Source organism: Trachypithecus francoisi, unplaced genomic scaffold, assembly GCF_009764315.1.
Source record: "Trachypithecus francoisi isolate TF-2019V2 unplaced genomic scaffold, Tfra_2.0 Lachesis_group9, whole genome shotgun sequence".
NCBI classification, from domain to species: domain Eukaryota; kingdom Metazoa; phylum Chordata; class Mammalia; order Primates; family Cercopithecidae; genus Trachypithecus; species Trachypithecus francoisi.
The window spans coordinates 51,584,997-51,595,136 of NW_022681474.1; positions in this window are offsets into that span (position 1 = coordinate 51,584,997).

Consider the following 10,140-nt stretch of genomic DNA (forward strand, 5'->3'; position numbering starts at 1 on the left):
AACTTTGTCCAGAGACAGATCATTGTAACTGTGATTTATTAGCTTAGGATTGGATCCCCATTTTTCAATTCACGGGGTGTGGCAGGGTTCATGTCTAGCACACAAGAAGTGAGTAGAGGAGAGAAACATAGCAGCTGAGGTCAGGAGAGATGTGGAGACTGGGTTACCTAGGGCCTCTAAAAGCCTTTGAAATAAAAATACTTTTATTCTGAGATAGAACTCTATTGGAAACATTTCAGCAGGTAATTGAATATGTGAGGAACTTTGATGTTGATTTGTGTTGCTAATAAAAAAGAAGGAAAGCATTCCACTGTGTAGAATTTACCACCGCTAGTCCCGCCCCCTTTTTTTTTTTTTTTTTTGGACTTCAGTAAATCGTGAAGCATTACAGATTCATTAAGGGACAAATTGCTAGTGGGATGAATCTCTTGAGTAGTACGACAGTACCAATTTGGCAGGAAGATAATACCTTCTTGTGTCCTTAAGTAAATTCACTAACAAGCAGCAATGTGTACAAATGAAGAAAATAAGGTGAATCAATATATTTGGGGATGTTTTTGAAAGTAAATATTGTTAATTTGATAAGATGATTTACAAAATCAATAACAAACATGTCTTGTCAGGTCATTGTGAGACAAAAAGAAAATTGACTGATCTCAATAAACTGTGTGTGTCTGGGGCTTCACTAGAGGTTACATCACATTCTTCCTCTCTGAGATGTCAATAGAGGCTACATCATGTTATCACATTAATCTCGAAGATGAGATACAGAATTTATTGAAGAAATGATTTCAAATAAAAAATCAAGTATGTATTAAATGTAATATGCCAACAATGAATGTATAGCTGGTTAAATAATATAAATTGTTTTATAATACTAATTTCCATGGGAAGACTTCCTTTATATGTTCATTATAATTAGTTTTATTACAATTTTATTATCCTTATAATGTGCTTATTTTTAAAACTGTGGCTGTCATTCTGCAATGTTTTCCTTATAATTACATATTTTTTCTCATAATATTTACCCTTAAGAAGGTTAAGAATTATACATCATTTATCCCACCAGTTGAGAGACTATTCTTCAAATAAACAGTATTTTTCAGTGATTTATGTTGCCATGGTGAGGCAAGCCATATTTAATCAGAGAAGAATGTTTAGTGGAATATTCCAGAAAATTATCTTATTTCTTAGCTCCACTTTTGTGAATGGATGCCAATGACATGATACTATTTTCCAAAATGCAAATGTTTAGGTTAATATACACAGTATTTGAATGGCTAGGCAATTCTTTTGTTGTTTTTTTTAATTATATTGTATAAACATATATTTAGATCATGTATAGTATGTATATTCAAAATAGAAAATGAAATTATCTTGATACTGCCATTGGATGTTTAAAAAGGAACTTTATTAGGATAAAATTCACATATCATACAGTTCACACATTTAAATTATACAACTCAATGTCTCTTAATATATTCACAAAGTTGTATAACCATCACCACAATAATTTTCAGAACATTTTCATCACCCTGAAGAGAAACTTCACATCTTTTTTTTTTTTTTTTTTTTGAAGCGGAGTCTCGCTCTGTCGCCCGGACTGGAGTGCAGTGGCCGGATCTCAGCTCACTGCAAGCTCCGCCTCCCGGGTTTACGCCATTCTCCTGCCTCAGCCTCCCGAGTAGCTGGGACTACAGGCGCCCGCCACCTCGCCCGGCTAGTTTTTGTATTTTTAGTAGAGACGGGGTTTCACTGTGTTAGCCAGGATGGTCTCGATCTCCTGACCTCGTGATCCACCCGTCTCGGCCTCCCAAAGTGCTGGGATTACAGGCTTGAGCCACCGCGCCCGGCCGAAACTTCACATCTTAGTCATCACCACAACCCACCTCCATGTTTCTTCACCTTCCCCAGTCGTAAGCAACCAATGATCTAATGTTTTTCATGAAGCTTTCTCTGGCTGTTCTGACTCTCATTGACCTTGTGCTTCAGGATGTGTTTTCTAGTTGTTGCAGAACAATTTAACCTTCAATTGTACGTTGCTTTATTTTTTCATGAGACATAATCATGTTTTATTATGAATTTGCCTAAGCAGGGAACAATATCTGACATACATGCTACCTGTTACTGTATAAATTGAAAATATTCTATCTTACCAGTTGTTACAACACAATTAAATGTATTTTACTGATTATTTTTCAGACATTGACATAATAAAGTTTTATTTGAAATATATTTTAATCAATACAAAACAGAAATCACTCTAATAGAGAATTGTTCTAATCAATACTCATGTTTTTTCTGACTATTGAGAAAAATTATGTCTGCATGTAAAAAATTTCAGATTTTTGAAGCTTCAGATTTTAGAATAAGGATTTTCAACCCAGAGTACAGGGTCTTCTCAGTTTACAGTGGCGTTACATCTTGATAAACCCATTATAAGTTGAGAATATTGAGAACAAGAAACATAGACAACACATAAACTTTATCTAAAGAAAAATGGTTAATAGAAAAAAAAATTAAAAAGCTATAAAACTTACAGAGAATGAGCGTAGTTACCTCATCCCGAAGTTAGGTTAGAATCAGAAATGTTATGGGAACCAAATGAGAGCTTTCAAAAAATTGTCTTAGGTAGATATCAATGAACAAACCTGGCATATTGTGAACTATTGATGACAATGCTTTGAGGGCATCTTTGGAAACCAAAATATAAATATAACTACTTATTTTTTCACTTATTGTTAGCATTTAGTATTTTATGCATAAAAACTTTTTTACCAAATCAATTTTGGCAGTTTAAATTCCACAAGTGATACTGATGAGAGTATAAATCATTTTGGGTTGTTTTTAAAAAAGTTATGTTTTTCAATCTGTCGTTATTGGAATAAAGTGTATAAACTGCATGTTATAAAATGGTTTACACACATATAACTGATGAACTCAAGAGATAATATTTTTAGGAAAGAAGAGTGTCTCTAGATTTTTAATAATAATTTTCTTTAATTTAAAGTCTGAGGATAGAAAAGAAATGTTTTGAATTAACGCAGTCTCGGGAGCATAATTTGGATCAAGAAAGAAATAGATGAATTAGGAAAAGAAATCTGGGTGAGATTTTAATATTTTAGAACTTTAAAAATACTTATTAACTATAATTTTTGTATATATATTAAAACAGATACAAATTTGACCTATATCTGCGTTTTTATAATTAAACAAATTATTATATTTTAAAATGTTTTCAGAGTCACAGCACAACCTGAAACTTTTTTTGAATATGTAAATATCATGCTTATTCTTTAATGATTTTGAAAACAATAATGGCAATGCCTTTGGCATATAATGTCAACTGTACTCTTCATTATCTACTTTGAATTTTTACTTCTGAAGATATTTTTGTTTGTATTTGGTAATCTTCCTCTTGGTAGTGTGCATATCTTCTATCCTTTAATATCTAAAAATCTGTCCTTGTTATTTTTAAACACCATCAAAAATCATCTTGATTAACTTTTCTTTTAGTCTCTTTGATTTTTTTTAGTTTTAAAATATATTATGGATATTTACTTATTTTCTACCGGTACCTCCCATGCATACATGAGATATATGTATCACTAACCTTCTGCTGTTTTTGATACACACAGACACACACACATATGTGCATATATACACATGTATTATATGTACATACATATATGTTACAATACAAACTATGTATGACCTAGAGAAGAGTAAAATGAGTAATTGTGTTTCTACCACCCAGATTAAAAATGGAATTGTCCTCAGTGCCCTTGAAGCTCCCAACATGGCTGCTTTTCTATTTGATGAGAACTTTAATTTGTTCTCTGATTCCAATTAATATTTTTCTCTCATTATCTTTCTCTGCGTGGTTTCATTTTGTTAGCACTGTTCTAGCACAGATCTTTAGCTCTCTTCCTAAAACAGTCTTTAAGTCTTCATGTGATCTCTCTTCTCATTTCTTTTCTTCTAAAACTGTGCCTGTTTCCTTTTCCGTCCTCAACTCAGACTGTTTTCTTTCCTTTCTGTTTTTCTACTGTGGATAATCTTCATGATAATTTGTGTTTGTTTGTTCTTTTCTTCCTATAGACAGTTGTCAAAAGGTATCAAAATGTATTTTTGTGTTTTATGCAAACATACATATATAAATATGCTTTTCCCCTTCGATGCTGATCTCTGAGTGAAAACTCCTATTTAATAATAGGTTAGTGTTTTATATTAACATATTATGTTGGTGCAAAAGTAATCACGGTTCAGAAACCATGATTACTTTTTGCCCAACCAAATACTAAAATAAATATTAATAGTTTATTTATAAAATCTCCATATATGATTATAATATCAATCCTTTGTCATGTAAGTTGTAAAATTTTCTTCATATTATATACATAAAGCTAAATTTTGTTATAATGTTCTCAAACTATGTTATATTAAAAAGTGAGAGAGGATCATAATTTATTGATTTGTTTCTTTGTAGGTTAGAACATGTTTAAGAAGTTATTAAATATTAGTCTGAAACATTTTGACTTAGTCATTTTGTACATTCCTGCAGATATAAGAAGCTTCTAGAAATTACAGAAAAGAAGTTAAAGGAATATTAAAATGGAAAGCTTAATTTCCATGGAGATTTCAAAACCAGTCTACTTGAAATGGATATTCAGATGAATAAGCTAACATATAAAGTACTTTTTAACCAGTTTTGGAACCAAAAAAAGTCCCCACATACTTTGGGGAAATAAAAATCTGTCGGTGCTTTGAGCAGTGGAAGAGATATTTTTTTAATTTTATGTACTTGATTCTAATGGAAAGAATGCCTTTTAATATATTCTTTTTCTATAAGATGGGCAAGCTGCTCATTCTATGTCTTGAACCCTGGTCAGTGATATAAAAGCAAGCAGTACACCATCCTAATGACGACTCCAAGTCACTAGTATCAAATTGATTTTCTGGGTAACAATTTTATTGAGATATAATTAACATGCCATGCAATTCACTCTTTGAAAGTGCACAATTCAGTGACTTTTAGTACTTTCACAGAGTTAAACAATCATCACCACCATCTATTCTAGAATATTTTCATCACTCTATAAAGAAATTCTGCATATTCTGCATTCTTTGTCACCCACCAGTTTCCCATTCCTTGCTCAGTTCTAGGGAACCACCCATCTACTTTGTTTGCATATATTGGTCTGTTCTGGATGCTTTATCTTGTTCAAATCACAGTATGTGGCCTTTTGTGACTGGATTCTTTCACTCAGCTTAACGTTTTCAAGGTCCTCTGTTGTAGCAAGTATCGGCACTCAATTTCTTCTTATTGCTGAGTATATTTCATTGTCTGGATATATCAAACATTTTATTTACCCACTCATCAGTGGATAAATCTTTAGGTTGCTTCCATTTTGGGCTATTATTAATAATACTGCTATGAACTTTTATGTATAAGTTTTTGTGTTTGCATATGTTTTCATGTCTTTTGGGTGTATACTTATGAATGGAATTGCTGAGTCACATGGTAAGTCTATGTTTAACTTTTAGAGGAAATGCCAGTACATTTTCCAAAGCAGCTATATCATTTTTCATTAGCAGTGTATGAGGGTTCTAATTTCTCCACATTTTTACCAGGAAAGATTCCATCCTAGTGGTGGGAAGTGGCACCTCTCTGGGGTTTTGATTTGCATTTCCTAATGACTAATAATTTTAAGCATGTTTTAATGTGCATCTTAGCCATGTGTATGTCTGCTTTGGAGACATGTCTATTTCCATCCTTTCCCCATTTTCTAATTGGGTCATCTTTTTCTTTCTGAATAGTAAGTGCTCTTTATATATCCTAGATACAAGTTTTCTATCAGAAATACAGTTTTCAAATATTTTCTCCTACTCAGTGGCTTGTCTTTTTACTTTATTGATAGTATATTTTCAAGCACAGCAGTTTTAAATTCTAATGTTAATCCACATTTTGAGTTGTTATATCTAAGAAGCCACTGCCAAATGTAGTCACAAAGATTTATTCCTGTCTTTTCTTTAAAGAAACTTATAGTTTTAGCTCTTAAATTTAGCTCTTTTATTTTGAGATAATTTTTAAATACAGCATTTGGTGGGACTCCAACTTTATTATTTTGCATATGGAGATTCACTTGTCCCAGAACCACTTGTTGAAAATACTATTCTTTTTCCATGTATTTTGTTATCCTTGTTAAAAATCAATTGACCATACATGTACAGGTCTATTTTTGGATTCTAAATTCTAAAATATTGATCTCTCTATTCTTATGCCAGTACCAAATCAACTTATATGAGAACTCTTTCTCAATCATGTTGCATATTACCAGTTGTATATTATCATACATAATAAAAGTTCAGTATAGAGAAACATCTTTACTTTTTGTTTCTTGAAAGAGCCCATGCCCAGCTTATGCATTGCTGACTCCATGACATGATGGCAAGTCAAGCTTACAAAGATAAGAGTCCATTCCTTTTTTCTGTATTCAAACCTTTAGACTCTCATTGAATGCCTCTCTCTTGAGTCCTGTTTCCATCAAATCTTGGTCACATCATCTTCTGACAGTCTACTATTTCATATATTATGTTTTATTAACTCATTAACTCATTGTAATTTTACAATCATCTGTAGATGTTATCCATCCTGGGAGGAGAAGAGTCAGTCCAGGCTGTAAGCTTTTCTCATTGGAAATTGAGCTAATGCAGCATCTTGCAGTTCACAGGTAGATCTTATTTTGACCTAGTACCTGATTTTTATGTATAACACCTGGGATGATCCTTGCTTGTACAGTTGCTGCATTCTCAGAAATCACAATTCTATGTAATTACCTCCCGCTGCTTAAACAGATTAAGATGCACAGCTATGTTTTATAGCTTCAAATATCATTATTTTTAGAATAAATTATTTATCACATTCAAAGAAAAAGTTTCAGAAGTGCAGCACTAAAAAATCAGGTTATATTCAGGCAATTTATCAGAGACAAATAAAAGTGAAATGAGTTGTTTGAATTTCAAAATGTCAGAGCTAATTCGTATGATATGAAGAAGTGTTGTGGTACAACATTGTCGTCATATAGACAAACGTACAGTGAAGGAGAAATTGTATTTAATTAATTAACTTTTAAAACCCACTATATTTATTTTAGTTCTGAGAGATTTAAACATGATTCAATAATGTTCTATTTATTTTCTCATTGAGGAAAGGAAAATATTGAATGCCAGATTGATTCATCAATACTCAGTGCTGCTTAGCTTTTTAAAGATTTTACTTCCATGAAATCAGATAATGTCTGATTTTGATTGTTAAAACAAATATTGTTAATTCTCCAGCTTTTGCACTTCAAAACTTGCCTCTTTGCTTCCCAGTCTTACTGATCTCCTAACTTGAGGGGAAATTCTATAGAAGCACACTTGCCTAGTAATAAGGATTTTTAATTAAAGGGAATTTTAGGAAATCTTTCTCCTCAGTAGCTCTTATGTCTGTCTGTCTTCTAATTTTCTACTGCTTCTCATTAGTGTTCTTTATCGTGAATAAATTAATATCAACCTTTATTAGATCATACTTTAAAGGTGACTAATTTCTACTGTGTAAGTTGCATTTGCTATTGTCATTTTTTAAATCAAATTTTTGTTTTATCATTTGCTAAAAATCTCCCACAATTTAATGGGTTAAAACAACAGTGTTTGTTTTATTAATCTGCCATTTGGGAAAAGCTTGGCCAGGACAGCTTGTCACTGTTCCTCTTAACTTCTCTGGGGACAGCTCAAATACTGGGAAACTACAGTCATCTGAAGGTTTGCTCAGCTACCTGTCTTGTTGTTAATGCTAGCCATTGCCTGGAATGTTGGCTGTGGCAGGCAGCCAGATCACCTACATTGGAGTTTCTAGACATTCATAAATGGAACTTGCTTTGAATAAATGGAATGTGGTAAAAGTTACACCATGAAATTTGCAACATTCGCTTAGAAAAGGCTCTCTATCTCAAAATGCTTGCCCTTGGTACCTCCTTCCCCTGTTTTGAGAGAGGATGGTCAGGCTAGATTCTATTCATTAACAGTAAGTCACTAAGTTTGGCCCATATTTTTTTTTTAATGAGATGATTTTTAAAAATATTTTTAGTTGACATGTACATACATGTTTATGGGATATAGAGTAACAGTGAAATCTCCTCTCTATATGTATACAATGTGTAATGCTCAAGTCAGGCTAACTAGTATATTCAACACCTCAAACATTTATTATTTATTTCTGTTGGGAATATTTCCAGTCCTCTCTTCTAGCTTTTTGGAAGCGTACTATAAATTGTAGTTGACTGTATTCATCCTACAGTACCAGAGAACACCAGAACTCATCCACCCATCAAGATATTAGCCAGTATCAATTTAGTAAATATTGCTGATAAGTATTTCAAGCTTCAGCTTCTTTTTCACATATTTAAAATTGCTTTCTGAATTACTGACTTAAAAGGAAACAAATATACAATAATTATCCAGCTTATAGTTACTTTAAAATGTATGTTTTTAATTTGTTTTCTTTTTCTTTTTAATTTTTGTGGGTAAATTAATTATACTCTTAGTTATTTTTAATGTACAATTAAATTGTTACTGTACTTTTAATTTGTTTAGACACAAGGAGAAACTCAAGAAAGTCTATAGTACTTAAGAGAGCATGATATTGTTTCAATAAATAAGATGGAGTTGATAGTTAAAGATCTGTAATCTGAACTCTCCAAAATGAAAACTTGTAGAAGACTTTAATAAAACAGAAATCAAAAAAATATAAACACTTCTATTTAGAGGAATTAAAATTTAGAGATTTGTTGTCAAATAACTAAACAAGTCAGTCAAAATATAATTACAGAAAATAAATTAAGCTCATTAATTTGGCTCAGAAGTTTAATTTTTAGTGAGGCAGGTTTACAACATCAGTGGGAAGTGAAAGTTCACTAGATAATATAATTATGGAAACATGATGTTAGTGAATGAACTGACCTTTAAAATGTTTGTCCAAGAGAGTTTATGTCTCTCCCTCATTTGTTGGTTTAGTATGGCTTTTTTATGCCCTTCAGATTCACATCTAGTCAACCTGATCTACTAGCCTGTCAACGAAGTATTTTTGAAGCATTTAATTCAGACAGTAGTATTGTCGTTAAATGGTTTTTCAGCATGTCCCCAAATAGAAATACTAATATGTTTAACTATTGTTTGGAAGATTAAAATTGAGATCAAAATGGTCAAGTACAATTAATACTATGTTTCACTTTCTGGCACTTGGTAAAATAACTTTCTTTGATAGTGATCTTTGGTATTATCATTAGACAGCACCCTGAGAAAAACTACCCTGTATAGTCTTTTCATTCTTTATAAAAACATCCCTGTGAAATGGAGAATTAATAATACCGAGATTAAGGATGTATAATTCACGAAATGGTTAAAAATAGTACCTTGGTTGGCCTGAGGGTGTGTGTGGAAGACAGAAGGCACAGGCCCCACCTCCGATGCCTTGGTCACAATGTTAGTAGCTAATTGTCTTTGAACCTGTTTTAGTTTTTTTGATCTCCCACTCAGCTCTATCTTTGTCTCCCCTAGGAGTTGTTGGAATTTCTCAGTGCCAAATGCTTAATTGATCCCAAATAATGAGTGAAAATGTACAAGAAAGGGAAAGCAAAAGCTTAAAAATATCTTTGAGGGATAATTTTTAAAAATCTTTAAAGTGATTTAATAAACACATATTTATAGCTTTTTTAGTTTTAGCTTTCTAATTGTACATATTTAAGAAATACAACATGATGTTTGATATATTTCTACACAGTGAAATTTTTTTTTGCCAAAAAAAAAACTTCTTGTTAGAAATCCTCCTAAAAATATATGTACTTTTTATTGCTAAAACATGGTTTAGTGGGAAATGTTATTTATTCTTATAGAAGTGTTTTCTTTTTAAACGCAAGTCCTTTTCTTTTTTGTATTTTACATAAGTTCTAGGGTACATATGCTCAACGTGCAGGTTTGTTACATATGTATACATGTGCCATATTGCTGTCCTGCACCTGTTAACTCGTCATTTACATTAGGTATATCTCCTAATGCTATCCCTCCCCCCTTCCCCTGACCCCCAGCAGGACCCAGTGT